Source organism: Schistocerca cancellata, chromosome 1 (genome assembly GCF_023864275.1).
Source record: "Schistocerca cancellata isolate TAMUIC-IGC-003103 chromosome 1, iqSchCanc2.1, whole genome shotgun sequence".
Taxonomy (NCBI): Eukaryota; Metazoa; Arthropoda; class Insecta; order Orthoptera; family Acrididae; genus Schistocerca; species Schistocerca cancellata.
The window spans coordinates 752,976,391-752,998,188 of NC_064626.1; positions in this window are offsets into that span (position 1 = coordinate 752,976,391).

Consider the following 21,798-nt stretch of genomic DNA (forward strand, 5'->3'; position numbering starts at 1 on the left):
TCCACTGGGTTTCCAACCATTTTATTGTGATCCCATTGGCTGAGAGGGTGAAAGAGGAGTTGCCTGCCATTTTTGTATCATAATTCCTGTATCACACAACTACCTAAAGCTTTTTGTGGTTTCCCCTGGGTGACTGTGATCAATTACCGAAGGCTTTTTGGAGGAAGGGAGTGGGAGGTGAACTTGGAGAAATGTCGCCCAAATGTGTAACTTGATACTGCATGTGCAACCTGACACCATATGTGATAACATCGTTATCTGATCTCAAATGCCTACTGCTATCCCACTTGCATGCTCTGCAACGTGCTCCCATGCTGGCCACAAGGTTGGTAAGGACTTTCTGTAGAAGGGCGTTTCATTCTTCCACCAGCGCAGTTGAATGCTGCTGGAGGTTGTTAGTCAATTGGACATCTGCAACATGTCTGTCCAACGAATCCCACATGTGCTCGATAGGATTTTAGTCGGAGGAACAGGCAGGTCAGTCCATTTCCCAAATATTCTCTCATTTGAAGAGCTTCTCCACTTGAGCTGGTCAGCGTGGTCATGCATTGTCATCCACAAAAACGAGGTCATATGAGGAAGGATTCCAGTGTCACAATAACGTTGACTGGTGAGTGTACTGTATTCAAATATATGGAGGTCAGCAACATTATGCTTTGTACACCATAACACTTGGAACATCAAAACGATCAAAAAAAATGGCTCTGAGCATTATGCGACTTAAGAGGTCATCAGTCGCCTACAACTTAGAACTAATTAAACCTAACTAACCTAAGGACATCACACACGTCCATGCCCGAGGAAGGATTGGAACCTGCGACCGTAGCGGACGCTCGGGTCCAGACTGCAGTGCCTAGAGCCGCACGGCCACTCCGGCCGGCAGCTCAAAACGATCATGAAGCTCCCTGGCAGATTAAAACTGTGTGCCGGACCGAGACTCGAACTCACGACCTTTGCCTTTCGCGGGCAAGTGCTCTATTATCTGAGCTATCCAAGCACGACTCACGCCCCGTCCTCACAGTTTTACTTCTGCCAGTACCTCGTCTCCTACCTTCGAAACTTTACGATCATGTTCGACAATGTCCCTGCATGAATTACGAGCTCCTACGTCTCTCCACATGAGGCTACATCCAATGTCACCGAACACGTTCGTTTTGGTGGCCCAGTGTTGTGGTGTGAGAAGGCATAATGTACCATGGGTGTACTGACCTCCAGATATTTGAATGGGGCACATTCACCGATCAACGTTATTGTGACACTGAACTCATTCGCCATGTGAGCCTTTTCAGGGGTTCATTCGGTCTTGACTTCATTTCTATGGATGACAGTTCTCAATCACGTCGATCAGCGGAGGTGTAGGAGCTATTGGAACTAGAGGACATTCGACGAATAGGCTGCCCTTTCCGTCCCCCGACTTAAATTCCATTAGACCCATGTGGGATGCGTTGGGGAGACATATTGCAGAAAATTCACGTGCACAAATGACCATCCAACAGTTGTCAACGCGCTGGTGGAGAAATGGAACTCCCTACAACAACAACTCCTTAGCCCGCATCTCGTGGTCGTGCGGTAGCGTTCTAGCTTCCCACGCCCGGGTTCCCGGGTTCGATTCCCGGCGGGGTCAGGGATTTTCTCTGCCTCGTGATGGCTGGGTGTTGTGTGCTGTCCTTAGGTTGGTTCGGTTTAAGTAGTTCTAAGTTCTAGGGGACTGATGACCATAGATGTTAAGTCCCATAGTGCTCAGAGCCATTTTTTTGGACAACTCCTTACCAACTCGGTGGCCGGCATGGGAATACGCTACAGAGCGTACATTGCCGCCCTTGGTGACCACACAAGCTATTATGAACCACCTTTCTAATGCCCAGGGTACTATAAAAAATCGCGATGTCTTCATTGTAATTATTTTCTTTTAAGAAAAGTATCATTTCTGTTCGTCTCTTTGCGTATTTCTTCAGTTATCTGCTGTACTGTAACAGTACTTTCATTGTATGGTCTATTTTTCATCGAGCATTGTTATTTGGCAGAGACACATTATGCGAAAGTTACTTTCTTCCTTAAATTTTGCATACCAGCGTTCGATTTATCAGACAGTATCAGCAGCACTGTAATATTTTCGCTAGCGATGCTAACTATTGTCGGGGTACGTTGTGAAGGAAATTCAGAATTACTCTGAAAAATTTCCACTTACTGTAGGGAACAATAATTCTCTTAATCTGGATATAATGCCTACAACAAATAAGAAGCCCATAACAATCGATTAGGAAATTGGTAGTAAAGATTTTCACTACCTCACACCTCATATCGTATATTTAAAGGTACTACTAACAAGCAACATGAAATGGAACAACTTGATAAAATCAGTATTAGAGAAGGTGAATGGATGAGTCAGAGTTGCTGGAAGGGTTATGGGAAAATGCAGTGTATTTGAAAAAAATTTATACAAGACGCTAATGTGACCAGTTCTGGTTATTATTCCGACATCCGGAGACCGTATCGTATAGGCATGACAGCAGACATCGAACGAATTCAGAGTCGCGCCGCTGTATTCGTAACAGGTCGCTATATCCGTATGAAAATGTAACATGCTTCGAAAATGTAAATAGGAATCCTTGGAAAAAAGGTGTCGTAGTTCTCGCGAAAGCCGACATGGTAATTAAGAGAACTTGTATTCGCCATCCAAGAACCCCTCGTTTCTAAACTGATACTGTTATTACTCAGCTTAGCCGCGAATCCGTAGAGGGTGGTATATGTGACGTAAGTATAACTGGTCACCATTTCTACCCGGAATTTGCGTGTGTAAGTCGGACCTTCCTTGATCCGCCTCGGTGGGTCATGTCGTAGGATTTCCTCCGACCTGTGCGCGGTGCAGCTCTCGTAAATGTCGTCCCGTGCAGATTCTTCATTGGCGCATTGGATGTGTCTGTCGGTGGAAGCTAATTATCTGAAATTGCTGTCGATCAACTTTAGGGTATCTATTTACTCGAAATTAACATTCAGAATGCCGTAATATCACTTTTATTCCTATTAGATCAATAATGAAACACTCACGTCACAAACTACTCGTAACCGAGAGCATGGCTACCATTGAACAAGACAGGAAGAGCTCTTAACGCCGACTGCCGACTTTGGCGCGCAGTCCGTATCTCTTACTAGTTTCGTCACAGTTCGTGGATTTCCGATCAAGTTCGTACTTACTAAGATATGCATTTGTTAATGAACGGGTGTGAATTTTAACGAGGCAAAATTATGATAAATAGTTTTAAACATACAGAGGCTCCTCCTAGTATTCATGTTGTCATAAATGACTTTAATTATTAAATATAAATAAACAAAATCGGTGACTTTGGCACCAAGATGGCGGTACTTCCCGTCATATATATTTCCCAGGCTGACGCTTGTTGCTAAGGTCCAGCGCCGAGCCCCACCCCACTACGCGCGACATATGGTCGCTTCGTCACCTAGCCAGCCAGCGTGGGAAATGCTCTCCGACTCATGGCCAGCTACGGACTACAGTACTTCCTAACTATCGTGAATACATCAATAAGAGACAATGACTTATTAAAACTGGTAAAAATGTCTTCGTCATGTAAGAGGCACCTTACAGCCATCACCGTGCATGTTACGTATGGATCATGACAATAAGATAAGAGAGATCAGCAGCCGTACAGGGACATATGCTTATCTCTATGTCACTCGAGACGCTAGTGGAACAGCACAGATAATCGGCAATATTGATACGTACTATACGTACTATATGCCATGTGCAGTACAGTGGCTCATGGAGTATGCCGGGGGAAACCAAACGTGATGACTGGGTGTTGTGTGATGTCCTTAGGTTAGTTAGATTTAAGTAGTTCTAAGTTCTAGGGGATGATGACCATAGATGTTAAGTCCCATAGTGCTAAGAGCCATTTGAACCATTTGGGAAACCAAACACGATCTACAAAATTTCATAGGTTTTTCAGGGCTATTTTCTGAGTACTTTAGTATAAGGGAGAGCGTGGTCCTCGGACGCTCGTTACTAATAATGTAATTAAGATTTATTTAGTTTGATACTGCAGTTACCTTTGTTTCTGTGAAACTACTTCCACGGCAGTAATGTCTGCAATATGTATACATAGTGTTGAAAAATTCAGTCCCCAAACTAACAGTTGTACAGGAGACAAAGACAAATATATTTCGTAAAGCAGCCATGTATCGGAAAGCCATTTGCGTGAGCACTGAGCATGCATAGGAAATACACGAGTGGAGCAGGTAAAAGTTGTTGCGTCTAACGTTACATCAGATGTTTGTTTGATGTACGTAGTATGTGGTGATGTCATGCTCTTCGACAGTGAATCAGTAAACAGCGATTAGCACTAGTGTCTGCATGACAGTTAACAGTGGCAGCATTGAGAGCTACACATAATGAGAACTGCGGGACATGCACTTTGTTTACGTTGCGGCTTAAGGAAGTAGTCGAAGAGCCCAGTGAATGTACCGCGAGCGTTTTCCTGCACGCAAATGTCCTTATTATCGCACATTTACTGCGATCCAAACTCAACGGGGAAATACCAGTATACTGATGGTAAGCAGGGGCTAATGCCGGCAGACCACGGACACTGCGTGCACTCAATGTTGAGGAAAAACTGCTGTTGCAGTTTGAGACCAGTCGAGAGACAACCACACGAGTAATTGCTACTGTGCTCGGTATTCACCATAGTTTAGTATGGGATGTGTTACGTGAACAGCTGCTTCATCCTTATCCTAAGTCAGTATAAGCCATGAGTCCAGATGGCCGTCCACGTCGCCTTGAATATGTACGCTGGTTCCTGCAACAGGCTAATGAACACCCTCGTTTACCTGAAGTTTTTGCAGGTGAGGTTGAATTTACTCGGGAGGGCATTTACAGACATCGCACGTGTGGTCGGATGAAAACCCACGTACTACAGTTGTGCGAGGTCATCAGAGACATGCCGGCCGCGGTGGTCTAGCGGTTCTGGCGCTGCAGTTCGGAACCATGGGACTACTACGGTCGCAGGTTCGAATCCTGCCTCGGGCATGGGTGTGTGTGATGTCCTTAGGTTAGTTAGGTTTAAGTAGTTCTAAGTTCTAGGGGACTTACGACCTAAGATGTTGAGTCCCATAGTGCTCAGAGCCATTTGAACCAATCAGAGACATTTTTAGTAAACATGTTGGCTGCTACCATAAACGATTCCTTTGCCTGCTCGACTCAGGTGGCCAACGTACAGAGTGTGCTTGGAAGTTCACCTGCCGACGTTATTGTAGGAGGTACCCCTAGACATCAGAAGGAGGATGTGGTTTCTGCATGATGTGGTCCCAGTGCACATAGCAGAACCAGTCTGAACAGTAATAACCAGTACTTTTGGCAGCCGGTGGATCGACCGCGTAGGACTCTACATTGGCCTCCAAGATCCGCGAGCCTCACCGCCTTAGACTTCTTTCTTTGGGGCTACATGAAAGCTAAGGTGTATCTTAGCCCTGTTGACCTGGAGTCGGAACTGATTGCAAGCACTATTGCAGCAGCCACACAAATACAGAACACACCACTCATTTTCCAGCGAACACGGAACTCCATGCTATATCGATACCGGCACTGAACTTAACATTTGGTGTAACGTAATTGTGATCAGAACAGTAAAGCAATGAAAAAATTTAACGCCGTTTTATTCTAAATCACACACAATACCACAAAAAAATGGTTCAAATGGTTCTGAGCACTATAGGACATAACTTCGGAGGTTATCAGTCCCCTAGAACTTAGAACTACTTAAACCTAACTAACCTAAGGACATCACACACATCCATGCCCGAGGCAGGATTCGAACCTGCGACCGTAGCGATCGCGCGGTTCCAGACTGTAGCGCCTAGAACCACTCGGCCACCCTGGCCAGCCGCACAATACCCTCTCGCATTCTCAGTATTCCAGCAATGTGGGTGTCCTACATATTGTTGCTTCCCGAAAAATATTTCTTTTTGTCCCCGTCATAATCCCTGTTAGTTTGGAACTGAATTTTTGAACAGCCTGTATATGTATATCACTAAAACGTACATCACAAAAACCTTAGTAACGCAACAACTCTCAGATCAAACATGTGTGATTTCAGTATATGCGGGAATAGCTCAGCATAGTGTATCTGTGTCGCTCTTCTATGGCATTCAGTGCACCCACACACGAAGAGCATATGGCTAGCTCTTAATATATCCAAACTCATGTATATCACGAAGTGCATTTAACACTACCGGCGAAACAGGCAACGGACAGAATCGAGCAGTTCAGCATGTAAGTTTGGGATGGATGTGTTAACTGGCCGAGAATTATTTACAGGAATTACCGTTACCAAGTGGAAAAAAAATAATATATATATATATAGGGCGGTCCATTGATAGTGACTGGGCCAAATATCTCACGAAATAAGCGTCAAACGAAAAAACTACAAAGAACGAAACTTGTCTAGCTTGAAGGGGGAGAGCAGATGGCGCTATGGTTGGCCCGCTAGATGGCGCTGCCATAGGTCAAACGGATATCAATTGCGTTTTTTTTTAAGTAGGAACCCACATTTTTTATTACATATTCGTGTAGTACGTAAAGAAATATGAATGTTTTAGTTGGACCACTTTTTTCGCTTTGTGATAGATGGCGCTGTAATAGTCACAAACATATGACTCACAATTTTAGACAAACAATTGGTAACAGGTAGGTTTTTAAAAGTAAAGTACAGAACGTTCCAATGTGATACATGTACCTTTGTGAACTTATCATTTCTGAGAATGCATGCTGTTACAGCGTAATTACCTGTAAATACTACATTAATGCAATAAATGCTCAAAATGATGTCCGTCAACCTGAATGCATTTGGCAATACGTGTAATGACATTCCTCTCAACAGCAAGTAGTTCGCCTTCCGTAATGTTCGCACGTGCATTGACAATGCGCTGACGCATGTTGTCAGGCGTTGTCTGTGGATTACGATTGCAAATATCTTTCAACTTTCCCCACAGAAAGAAATACGGGGACGTCAGATCTGGTGAACGTGCGGACCATTGTATGGTGCTTCGACGACCAAATCCACCTGTCATGAAATATGCTATTCAATGCCACTTCAACCGCACGCAAGCTATGTGCCGGACATCCATCATGTTGGAAGTACATCGCCATTTTGTCATGCAGTGAAACATCTTGTAGTAACATCGGTAGAACATTAAGTAGGAAATCAGTATACTGTAAGAGGTATATGCTGCCTGCGATATGTAAGCTATAAGAGAATCTGAGACCAAAGAGCAGTGTTGACTGCAGTACGAACTGTGTAGTAGTAGCAGTAAGTTGTTGCTAGCGAGCAGTCGCCTGTCTGCGCTTGTCAGTCCAGTCTGGTGTATCATGTTGCCTGGGCCGGTCGCGGTGCAGTGATGCCGGAGCCTGAGTATTATTGTATAAGGTAAAAAGCAGCCTCGCGCATATCTAGTAATGTTATATGAAGTTCCATGTAAGTCTTTTAAAAAGTCCTAATAATAATCTTCGTGATATCAAGTAATTTCTAACAAACATTCATTTCAATTAAAAGAATTTACTAATTTCTTCAATCCATGATCATTCCTATTGTTGCAAAAGAAAAATCAGTTGCTTCCTTTCATAAATGACAAATCTATGGGCCAGCATTGAACAGAGCTGTCCCGGAAAAATTATATATAAGAGCAGATATATTCGCCGTTTTTATTGAGGTAAGAATTTTTCCTTTTTTATTCAGAATGATCTTACAGGGCCATGACGCAGCGCTGCTGTCGTCCAAATTCTACCAGGTTACTGAATTTATTTTTTATTACGAGGTTTAGGAATTTTTCTGTTTCGAGCTTACATTAAATGGGAAACAAATTTTGTGTTGAGGTTAAATGTGAATGAATTTCTGTAGGAAGGTTATAAATAGGAACCAATATTGTTCTGAGGTTACACAAAAATTAGAATCGCTATGCATAATAATAATTATAATAACAATTTTTTTTGTGGGGAGGTTACACTTGGCGACAACCGCCCAGGATCGTATTTCTTTGTGAATCTCTGAGAAATAGTCATATACCTGCTCTTATTTACTTAAATGTAGTTTGCATCTGGCACAACGCATTTACTAATTTGTCACTTTTTCTTTCACAGATCATCGCCAATTTATTGCTCCTTGTTGTAATTGTGTTTGTTCCATTTTTGCTTCGTCTTTGTTTCATTTTGTGCTTAATTTTGATTAGTGAAAATGCCGCGAAAAACTGTTAACAGTACATCGCGATGTGCAATGAGTGAAATAGCCGATTCGAATAATTTGACCGATAATACTAGCGACACTCAGTGTCTTAATGATAATCCTCCATTTACAGACAATCAGTGCGTACCGACCACTAGTAATGATTCTCATGTTAATGAGGAGCAAACAAATTCAATTGTGTCCTCTGTTAATTTAACGACAATTGATGACGCGGCACGTTCCGATACAATGGACGCTGCACAGTTTGACACACCCGGTTTGCAAAATTTGAATTGTGAAGAGATAAACTTTTTTCACGAAGATGAACAATGTAGCCAAAGTACGTCAGATTTATTTGATTCCGAGGTAGTGACCCACAGTGCTCATCCAATTGGCGAACCTTTTCAAGAATCAAAAAATGACCAAATGATTACACAAAACGTGACAAAGGGACATACACCATCTCACAGCATAGAAAATAGAGTCGCTACTTTTGGCATGGATCAAGTTATGGCAGTATTGCTACAACTTGATGAAAAACTCAGACAGTCGAGTGAAAAACAAGACAACAATCACAAACAACTTAGTGAAAATCTCAAACAACAAATTAATGAAAATAATGAAAATGTCAAACAACTAAATGAAAAACTAGACAGCAATTCCAAACAGTCGAATGAAAAACAAGACAACAATTTCAAACAGCTTAGTGAACAGATTACAGCCGTTGCCGTGCAATGTCACGATACTAAAGAACAATTACGTGAGGAAATTAAGGTTTGTGCTAGGAACAGTAGTGAAGAAATTAGATCTGTTGCTCAAGAATTAAGTAGTACATATGCAGCCACAACTAAATTACTTAGAGATGAAATTAGTGCAGTCGCGAAACAATGCTCTGAAAACGCAACACAGTTACGCGACAAGTTTAAATTAATGTCAGCAGAACTTTCACGCACACTGGATGAAAAAGTAGACGCGAAATTTGACCATCACAACAGCCAAATTGACGAACGTTTTAATCAACACCTACAAAACAGTGAAACGCGTTACCGTAAATTTATACAGGAACAGAATAAAGTAAAGCGACAAGTCATTGAAACAATTACTGCACAGAGACAGGCAGACAAGCGTAAATTATTTACGAAAGCAAAAACATACGTAGACAACAATATTGCTACAGTATCGGACGAAATCAAACAGTTGAACACCGAATTACATGATGAAATCTCTGATCTCAAAACAAAAGCAGACACACACACAGTAGACTTTCAGACAGTGACCGACAGACTTGAACAATTAGAACTAATACAGGATCCCGATGCCATCAAAGCAAACGTTAAGAAATTAAACAAAACCACATGTAAAATACAAAAACAAATTAATGCTTGTGATACTAAAAACGATGATCAAGTAAAAGCACTGACTGAAAAATATGATAATTGGCCAGTCGTATTGATGTTATCGAAAGTAATAATGACACCAAATCAGACGATACGTCACCTGTTTCGTTTAATCCAACACCCGAATTCCAAAATTTACAGCAGACGATCAGTGAGATAGGTTCGTCCAGTAATACATTACGTAGAAAATTGTCATCGTTACAGCACGAAGTGACGGAGATGAAAAATATTTCAGCCTTTAACACATCACAGCATACGCCACTTTGCGAACATTTGTCAGACTCACACACCAGTATAATTTAGGTAATTTACAGAGAGTACGTGAGTTAGATTCCGAACAGTCACAGACAAACAGACTAGGATATAATCATGAACCTGTTCAGACATACAGAGACGATAGTTTTGATTACAAGCATTTTCTATCCGTGAGAAAATTTAAAGTATTTAAAAATGACAGAACACAGATTCACGCTTTGGACTGGATACGACAATTTGCTTTTGTGTTTTTATCAGCTTGGCCTGTAATGCAGAAACTAGAATTGGACTGGATACAACAATTTGCTTTTGAATTTTTACCGCCATTGCCTGTAACGCAGAAGCTAAAATTTATTTGTAGCGTGTAGTAGACCTCAGGGGATTCATTACGCTTCGATGAATATGTGCCGTAGCGTGCACAGGGCCCCGAGCCGTAGTAGTGCTATTTCATCTTTAGTTTTCTGCACTGCTGCCTTCTCTTCTACTATCCTTTGTGTGTATCAAAACAGCTCTTCAACTATCGATCTATCTAGGATTAAGAATGAGTAAAGAAAACCCGATATGACATATTTTACCGAAGTGACAATTTTCATTAGACGCTCCAGAAATGACAACCACGAGAACTTTAATACCAGACAAAAATTTAATCATCAGTATGTGCAAAATTATCAGCAATAGCAAACGCATTTTGGCAACAAAACCAGCCGGTTAGCATACCTAACCAACAATGTAATCTGCAAGGTCAACCAAGCTTTAATGTTTCGCCGCCTACACGCATAGCGTCGGCTCCACCAAATAGTAACGCACCGCAACAAGGAAACCAGTACGTACAGAAAACAAATCCTTTCAATTCCTATCACAACGCGCCGTATAGCAATGACTATCATGACAGACGTAAAAATATTGAGCACAATTTTCAGCGTACGTTTAATAACAGTCGGTCTTATCAGCAGCAAAATCATCCGCAACAACATATTATTATGAATGAACCAGACAGTAGATATCATCCTGAACGTAATACGTCAGGAAGAAATAATAGAACAGTACAAATAGTCGAAATGCCACAGCATCCTCCCGCAAATAATAGCACGTCAGATAGAATTTGACTAGATACAGTGCAGAATGAATCTTCCAGCAACGCAAGCAATACTTTTGACACGCCGAATGTGTTCACGAAAATGTTATTACTTTTGACGACATCCGATACACACTTTTGCGTGAAAGACAGAATCACAACGTATGTAGACGACATTCTTACTGCAGAAGCCAACTGGTCTTAACACAATCTGATTCTTGAACAACTGTTACGAACTTTTCGTGCACAAGGACTCACAGTTAATCTCAGTAAATCGCACTTTGGCAAAACTTCTATCAAATTTCTTGGACATGTAATTTCAGCAGAAGGCATTGCGCCTGACCCGGAAAAACTTCAAGCTTTACGTGACATTACTGTTCCTACGACGAAGAAACAACTACGCAGCTTTCTGAGATTAATTAACTTTTTTCGTAAATTTATTCACTACTCTGCTTTAGACACCCCTAGATTATGTCAATTGACGGGTAAAAACGCTATTTGGTCCTGGATTAGCCAAGCACATTATGAATTTGTGAATCTGAAACAAGCTTTGTTGAATAAACCAATTTTATCACATTCAGATCTTACTAGAAATTTTTCCATTGCCACCGACAGTTCCAACACCGCTTTAGGCGTACACATTTTTCAGGAAATTGAAGAAGACGGTACTACAGTAATTAAAAACATCGCCTTTGCGAGTCGCATTCTGTCACCTGCTGAACGTAATTATTCTGTTACAGAACTTGAAACATTATGTGTTGTACCGGTATTTACGAGATTTCGGCATTTTCTTTATGGAAGACACACTACCGTTTACACAGATCATAGAGCTATACAGTTTTTACTTTCCGCAAAATTTACACACGACAGGTTAAGCAGATGGAAACTTTATTTACAGGAATTTAATTTTACAATTGTTCACATTCCCGGTACACAAAATATTGTAGCAGACGCACTATCCCGTTCTCTCAGCAACAATCAGCAAGACATCACAACCAGCTTCTGCAAAGCAAATTTCAGCGTCATGTATATTCAACAAGTTGCATTTGAAAATTTCATTTCGTCGTCATTACGAGAGACGAGCAGAGTAAAGACAACGTATGGAAAGAAATTAAACACCTTTGGCAAGATAGGAATAATGTTACCATTAGAAACCATTATACTGTACGCAATAATATTCTGTTTCGCCGCTCTCACCCTGACAGCAACAACTGGTTACTATGCATTCCTGACGAACTTGTTAACAAATTAATTTGGTATACTCGTTTAAGTTACGCACATTACGGAGCCAGAAAATGTTTTCTTATACTGAGACAGACCTGTTACTTTGCCAACATGGAGAAACGTATTCGACGAGTTTTAGCGTCATGTAAAATCTGCCAGAAAGCTAAGTCAGATACGACTTCACATATTCCTCCATTACATCCCACTGTACCTGTTAAATTGAAACACATGGCCGCTGTAGACATTTTTGGTCCGATTCCCAGAACTAATAGAGGTTTTTGCTACATCTTTGTCGCTGTTGAACTCACTTCGAAATTTGTTACGTTCACTCCGTTACGCAAAGCTACTGCTAAATCTGTTTCGAAAGCATTTGTAAAACATTTTTTATTTCATGTAGGGCATGTATTGAAAGTAATTTCCGACAATGGACCACAATTTCGATCTGCGTTATGGACACGTATGTTACGAACAAGAAACATTTCTCCGATCTATATATCCAAGTATCACGCTTCTTCGAACCCTTGTGAACGTCTAATGAAAGAAATTGGTAAACTGTGTAGAATATACTGCCATAAAAAACATATTGATTGGGACACACACATACTCTCATTCCAGGATATAATTAATTCCATACCAAATGAATCTACTATGCTATCTCCGACTGTTATATTAAAAAATGTTGAACCACCTAACAGAATTAAAGAATTAGTAACCTTTCCTACATCTCGTCGACTACGACACCATGAAATAATTGACACTGCGCTGAACAACACCAAGCGTGCCGCAGAGCGCCGGAGAAGACAGCAAAAACAGGTTTGTACACGCCGTGACTTTCACATTGGACAGAAGATATTTGTACGTACACACTATCTATCAACAGAGGAAAGAATAGATGTAGTAAATTTGAGCTTCTATACGCAGGTCCATATACAATTCGCAGCATTCTTCACCCCAATGTAGTACACGTCGAAACTCTGAGAACCAGAAAAAGTAAAGGCAATCACCATGTCTCCAATATTAAACCCTTTATTAAATGAACATACTTTATGATTTATCACACTTTAATGCCATTTCCTGATTTGTAAATGACCACTTATGCAATTATATTTATGTGACTACTTACTGATGATTATCGTATTTTTCTTGGCAAGTGCTCGGCAAGGTAAGATTAGCAGGTCGCTTTTCTTGTCGTTACACATCAGACCGTGCACATTTTTCCAGATAAACTTACATATTTTATGACCACTTATGCAATTATATTTATATGAATACTTACTGATGATTATCATATTTTTTTCTTGGCAAGTGCCCGGCAAGGTAAGGTTGGCAGGTCGCTTTTCTTGTCGTTACACATCAGACCGTGCAAATTTTCCATTTTTCATGTATATATGATTGTTTTCCTGTTTGTTTGTATGCACTATGAAATGTTTAAGATGTAACAAACACCAGTTGACTTTGACATTTTGTCTTATCATATCTCAACATCGTGACTATTTTACATTTTTTGCTACTACATTATGATACTCTGTGTACATTTTTGCACCTGAAAACTGTCTATGTTTTTTACATAATACGTTTTCTGTCATTCTATGCTGTACGCTTAATTATATCACTAGAAACCAGTTTTTGTTTAATGGGTATATGATTTAAATGCAAGACATTAATCATTGTTCATCATTTTCAGAAATCAATAACGTGTAAATGAAATAAAGTAAACAAAGCACAGTGGATTACTATCAAATGGGAATTTCACCTTCGGAATGAACGAAAGAAGATGCATTACCTCGTCATGAGGAGTAAATGGATCAGAATTAACAAGCATTAACAAGAATATACTATACACATCGTATGATAGCAGTCTTAACTAATTTTTTTCTTTCAGAATACGAGGTGATTGATGCAGGCTGTCAGACAGAACTACACATCTTAGTTTTAGTGATGAAATATGCTAGAAATAAGAAACTCTATACTATGAATAGTTTTATGAAGTAAATGGTAATATGAATAATGAATAATGAAGTGTCTTTTTGCAGATGATAATGAATGAATATGCTAATATGAATAATGAAGTTTTTCTTTGCAGGTGATGATAGTAATGAAGTTATGATAATATCAATAATGATGTTTTTCTTTGCAGATGAGAATAATTATGAAGTTTATATATTGACTGTTAGTTAAGAAATGCTGTGTAGTTACTTAAGTATTTGTTGCAGTTCGTTTTGACAGTATGTCTTATGTCACATGGTATAATGATTGAATGTTTTGGAAAGGACAGCTAGAGTACATAGATATTGAGTACACATTTCATTACCTGTTAATTCGAAGTTCACTACTTTTCAGCATAATATGCGTTTCTTCTTTCAGCTTAATACCCCATTTTGTATTTTTTCCAGGAAAAGCTATTCATGAAATTAATGTGCTATAAGCAGTTAGTCATTAAACCTGTTCTAGTACTTGATTTTTTTAGCCATTTGTGTGTGTCATTCATGAATGTGATCACATATACTCTACTTGTTTCATAACCTTGCTACAGCTGACTCATGACGAATGACGTTACCTATCCTCATTTGTAGCAATAAGTCAAAAGCAAATATTTTCATGCCCCAGCAATTAATTATCGATCCAAACGCAATGCATTGCTAGCACAAAAAACAAAGAAAAAAGAAAAAGAAAAAAATGTATTACCAGTCCCAAATAATGCTAACAGGTTAAGAGAGTTCTGAGTAATATTGAGTAATGTTTTCTAACCACAGACCTTGAGTAATAGTTACAGTGTTACATTTTAAATATGTCCTATGTCACTTGAATGATGAGTTCTAAGTAATAGTGAATGATATTTTGTAATAATGCATACATGCTATGCCAATAATTTCTGTAAATAATATTTTTTGTTATACACTATAAATGCTATACCAATAATTAACTCTCATTTTGAATGATGACTTCTGATGGTTTGTCACTGGCCAAAGAGTGCCAATAATTATTTTAAATATGTCGTATGCCACTTGCATGATGAAAAATGTTTTGTAATATTCAATACTTGCTATATGTTTAGTAACTGGCCAATGAGTGCGAATAATTATTTTAAATATGTCGTATGTTACTTGAATGATGAAAAATGTTTTGTAATATTCAATACTTGCTATATGTTTAGTCACTGGCCAATGAGTGCCAATGATTACTATAACTAGGTGAATTATGTTAATACTATGCCATTTATTAGCTCCTGTTTTGAATGATGACTTCTGATGGTTTGTAACTGGCGAATGAGTGCCAATGATTACTATAACTAGGTGAATTATGTTAATACTATGCCATTCATTAGCTCCTGTTTTGAATGATGACTTCTGATGGTTTGTAACTGGCGAATGAGTGCCAATAATTACTATAACTAGATGAATTATGTAAATGGTATGCCATTAATTAACTCTTGCTTTGAATGATCACTTTTAAATAATGCATAAAAATGGTTTGTAATTGGCCAATGAGTGCCAATGTTCACTGTAATCAGATGATCTATGAACATTATTCTGTAATACTTCATACATAGTACAGAAGTGTTCAGTAACTAGGCAAAGAGTGCCAACAATTAGTCAAATCGGTTGACAGACTAGTGTAATTCTCACTGATGACTAGCATGAGACTTAATGTCCTTCACCTTCTGACCTAATTACCAGAAATTACTGCAATATACGTTTGTCCTGCCTATCCTTATGATCATGGAGCACTATATTTGGTTTCTGCACTAATTCTACGTTGGTGAATGAGTGTGGTATTGACACATCATGGTGTCCACCAACTTGAACAATGGAGATGTTATTATGGTTCCACTGTTTGATAACATGCAATATTAATACGACATTTCAGTGTCTTGGCTACACTGATTACTACTTCAGGGAAGAGAACTTCAGATTGTCTCACTTGGTGTTGTGCTTCTGTAGAAAGATATGGACTTTCAGTGCAGCTACGTGCAACCTAATGTGCTACAACCATGATTCAATCCTTCCCTTTCCTATTCTAGTTCTAGTAAAATGGTAAAAAAAAAATACTACAGTGAGTATGCACTTTATGTCATTTGTTAATATGATTTGTACTCATTGTGTATACATTTTGTCATTGCTTGATATGTTCTGTACTCAGTGCATGTGCACCATATTTCATTTCATGTTATGCATATATGCATGTTATGTATATATGTATATACTCTGTGACTGTAAACTTAGTTAATTAAGAAAAATTGCGTATATATTTTGTGATTTCTTGATATGTTCTGTACTCAGTGCATGTGCACTCTATTTCATTTTATGTTCTGTACTTATATATATGTATATACTTTGTGACTGTCAACTTAGTTAATTAAGTATATTTTAGAAAAATTTGTTGCTCATGGCAAGTCCAATTGACTCACCATCACTGCCAAATTTTTGCCCCCCCCCCCCCAAGTTGAGGGTTATGTAAGAGGTATGTGCTGCCTGCGATATGTAAGCTATAAGAGAATCTGAGACCAAAGAGCAGTGTTGACTGCAGTACGAACTGTGTAGTAGTAGCAGTAAGTTGCTGCTAGCGAGCAGTCGCCTGTCTGCGCTTGTCAGTCCTGTCTGGTGTATCATGTTGGCTGGGCTGGTCGCGGTGAAGTGATGCCGGAGCCTGAGTATTATTGTATAAGGTAAAAAGCAGCCTCGCGCATATCTAGTAATATTATATGAAGTCCCACGTAAATCTTTTAAACAGTCCTAATAATAATCTTCGTGATATAAAGTAATTTCTATCAAAAATTCATTTCAATTTAAAGAATTTACTAATTTCTTCAATCCATGATCATTTCTATTGTTGCGAAGAAAAATCAGTTGCTTCCTTTCATAAATGACAAATCTATCGGCCAGCATTGCACAGAGCTGTCCCGGAAAAATTTTATATAAGAGCAGATATATTCGCCGTTTTTATTGAGGTAAGAATTTTTCCCTTCTTATTCAGAATGATCTTACAGGGCCATGACGCAGCGCTGCTGTCGTCCAAATTCTACGAGGTTACTGAATTTATTTTTTATTACGAGGTTTAGGAATTTTTCTGTTTCGAGCTTACATTAAATGGGAAACAAATTTTGTGTGGAGGTTAAATGTGAATGAATTTCTGTAGGGAGGTTATAAATGGGAACCAATATTGTTCTGAGGTTAGACAAAAATTAGAATTGCTATGCATAATAATAATTATATATTACAATTTTTTTTGTGGGGAGGTTACAATACATTGCACCATTTAGATTGCCATCGATAAAATGAGGGCCAAATATCCTTCCTCCCAAAATGCCACACCATACATTAACCTACCAAGGTCACTGATGTTCCACTTGTCGCAGCCATCGTGGATTTTACGTTGCCCAATAGTGCATATTATGCCGGTTTACGTTACCGCTGTCGGTGAATGACGCTTCGTCGCTAAATAGAACGCGTGCAAAAAATCTGTCATCGTACCGTAATTTCTTTTGTGCCCAGTGGCAGAACTGTACACGACGTTCAAAGTCGACGCCATGCAATTCCTGGTGCATAGAAATATGGTACGGATGCAATCGATGTTGACGTAGCATTCTCAACACCGACGTTTTTCAGATTCCCGATTCTCGCGCAGTTTGTGTGCTACTGATGTGCGGATTAGCCGCGACACCTACTTGGGCATCATTATTTGTTGCAGGTCGTGGTTGACGTTTCACATGTGGCTGAACACTCCCTGTTTCCTTAAATAACGCAACTATCGCGCAAACGGTCAGGACATTTTGGATAATGTCGTCCAGGATACCGAGCAGCATACATAGCACACGCCCGTTGGGCATTTTCATCACAATAGCCGTACATCAACACGATATGGAGCTTTCCGCAATTGGTAAACGATCCATTTTACACGGGTAATGTATCACGAAGCAAATACCGTCCGCACTGGCGGACTGTAATAAAAAATGGGGATTCCTATTTTAAAAAAAACGCAGTTGATATCCGTTTGACCTATGGCAGCGCCATCTAGCGGGCCAATCATAGCTCCATCTGGTTTTCCCCTTCAAGCTAGACAAGTTTCATTCTTTGTAGTTTTTTAGTTTGACGCTTATTTCGTGAGATATTTCGCCCGGTCGCGGTCAATGGACCACCTTATAGAGACAGAGACAGAGAGAGAGAGAGAGAGAAAGAAGTAGGAAATCAAACGAAATGCAGTTACTCTCTAACAAGCCACGGGCAACTACTGTTCTCTTATACCAAAACGCTTAGATACATTTTCCTGAACATATCCAAAAATTTTCTGATGGGGTTCAAATGTGCGTCAAATCGTATGGGACTTAACTGCTGAGGTCATCAGTCCCTAAGCTTACACACTAGTTAACCTAAATTATCCTAAGGACAAACACACACACCCATGCCCGAGGGAGGACTCGAACCTCCTCCGGGACCAGCCTCTCCGATGGGGTTCGAGCTAAATCTGTGTATGTAGATGTAGATGTAGATGTAGATGTAGATGAAAGCATCACACAGAATTATTTAAGAGTATCAAATATTTGAGCTATAAAAAGAACTGGAGAATGGATGCCGTTTTCTCTTGAAAGGACCTTGATTCTTCGAATCTACCTCGTTAGAGAGAAAGGCTGATGTGACTTCTTAAAGACACGAAACTCCAAAAGTAAAAAATGTCACTCTCACATAATTCAGTTTCTTGTGTAAGAAGCGAGATCCGATGCTACTGAACGTCGAGAGTTTTGTGCACAGAACTGGGACACGTACAGACCAACTCCTGAAACAGTAGTAGGCGTTTTCGTTTTCCTCGGCGCACGTATGTCGCAAGCAGCCCGTACAGGACAATGGGGAGGGGCCCATACCGGAATAACTTAGTCACAAGCCGCTGGACCCGAAAAAGTCTGCGCCGTCTTTGTCTGCCTGATGCTGCATCTCGTGTCGCCATCACATACGGACCCACTGGTCACTGACACTTATAGGTACCATACTATGGCAGAAGACGTCAAGCAGAAGTTACAGCAGTTTCGTAATCCAAGGAGCGTTAAAAAACCAGAGACACACAGTGCATTAATGTTGCAGAGTTACCGACTGTTACCAGATAAATATTCCTGTGAGACTTTTTGGAGACAAATTCAGATATTTTTTTATTTTTTTATCTTTGACTTTGGGCAGTAAATACCATACAGCCAACATTAGTTAAAAAAGTTACGTTTAAACATAACTGCAATTTCAACAATAGCACAGTAAAAAGAGTTCGATGTAAAATTCAGAAGAGAATGACATCCACAGCAACTTATAACTGAATACTGGACAACGGCGTTGTTTACAAAGACAAGTTCTTAATACAGAGTAAAATCACAAACAGACGTCCCAATTCCAAGGGAGGACAAGATCTACGCTACTTACATGTTAAATAAATTCAGCTATTGGTTTGGAAGAAATAAAAGCAAACATAACCCCATATGTCAAGTTCACTTTGTCTGTACGTGCAAGTCAGAAAAACAGCGTTCACATTCGTTAGCCGAACGCTTAAAAACACCCAAAATATTCTCCGCAAGGCTGAAATAGTATCGTGAATTCTTTAATCTGTGGAAACACATGTAAGTGGACTGACCAGCTGAAGTCGCAGATGATTCTGTTACATACAGACAATTCGCAACGCCAATAAAATTGTAGCGAAATGCAGAGAGACCTGTAGAGGATCGACGGATCGACGCCTGATGCAGAGATTGGGAGCTGGCCTTCACCTTTAACAAAAGGAACCCATTGTGCAAAAATAAGCGAAAGGCTTATTACTTTACGATAACAGGATTGTCGAACAATCACTGGTAGCAGTAATATGTATTATAAAGGGTGTTCCAAAAAGAATAACCCGATTTTAACTTGTAATAATGTTGAGACAAATGTCACTAGGTAACTGAAACAGCACTAGATGTAATCGGCATGGACTAGAGTTTAAGAAAAAATCCGATAGATGTCGCTACGAGCGCTGACCTGGAGCGTGCAGCCAGTCTCGCGTAATATGGACCCTACTTCTTTGAGGAAGAAACCGTAACAGGACAATCATATCTTGCAGTGCTACGGTTATTCCCACAACTTGACTCTGACAATTTCATCTATCAGCAAGATGGAGCACCACCGCACTGGCACAGCAACCTGTGCAGTTTCCTAAGTGTCAACGTGCCTCGACGTTGAATAGGGCGTACAGGACCGTGAGGCCAGGCTTTACACTCTTGGCCTCCTAGGTCCCCTGACTTAACACCGTATGATTTCTTCCTGTGGGGATATGTTAAACAATGTGTTTACGTTGCTCCCTTACCTCGTGACATTGATGAACTAAAAACCAGAATATCAGGTGCTGCAGTTTCAGTGACAGAAGGAACCTCAGTTTGGGATGAATTCGGCTATCGGCTAGATGGCGTCCGTGCAGCCAATGGAGAACATATTCAACATTTATGATGGTTTTTATGAACTTCTGTCTTTCCTGGGCAATTTGTTGGTGTTAAGACCTTCTTCCTAATAAATAATTCTATTTAAAATCGGGTCATACTTTTTGGGGCACCCTGTCCGTATATGTGCGAAAAGCTCACGGGGGGATGTAAAGTGGAATGACCATACAAAACTAATAGCAGGAAAGACAGGTACAAGACTGAGATTCATTGGAAGAATCCTCGGGAAGTGTAATCCAGCCAAGAAGAAGGTATCTTACAAAATACGATTCCGATCGATACTTGCGTAGTACTCGTCAATGTGCGGCCCTTAGATGGGACTGTTAGAGAAAACAGAGAATACACAAAGAAGAACCGGGCGTTTCGTCACACGATTGTTTTGTGAGCGCGGAAGTGTGACGGAGATGCTCAACAAACTCCAGTGAAAAACGCTACAAGAGAGACGTTCCACATCGCCGTATGGTTTCCTGTTAAAATTCCAAGAACTTACCTTCCTGGAGAGTCAACCAAAATGGCTAAAATGGTTCAAATGGCTCTGAGCACTATGGGACTTAAGTTCTCAGGTCATAAGTCCCCTAGAACTTAGAACTACTTAAATCTAACTAAACTAAGGACATCGCGCACATCCATGCCCGAGGCAGGTTTCGAACCTGCGACCGTAGCGGTCGCGCGTTTGCAGACTGTAGCGCCTGGAACCGCTAGGTCACTCCGGCCGGCTCAACCAAAATGTAGGCACAACAATAATTCTTCGCTTGGCTGATCTGTGTAACAAACGTTTTGGAACTGTGTATTAAATAATTTACGACAAGCTTGATTATCACAAAACGTGCTCGATATGAGTTTCAAGTTCATAAAAGCGTCTATGTTCGCGTTCTGAATTCAAACAATGGTTTTAACGGAAGGACTTTTAGCACCTGTTACAATCTTCCGTGAACTCCAACCGGAAAGTTGTCGGTGTAGACATCTAAGTTCGTGGGCAATTTAGAACAATGAGCACACCGTTGGACAGGGCAAAACCACGGATGGAAATCGCGCTTGTTGTTTTTCATGGCCAACACGCTATTCATCTTAATCAATTTAGAAAAACCAGATAAAACTCCTCTCGACTTGAGTGTTTTAGTCGCTGATTCACGTCACTTGGTAGTTTAGTTATTTTAAACATACTTTTATGACAAA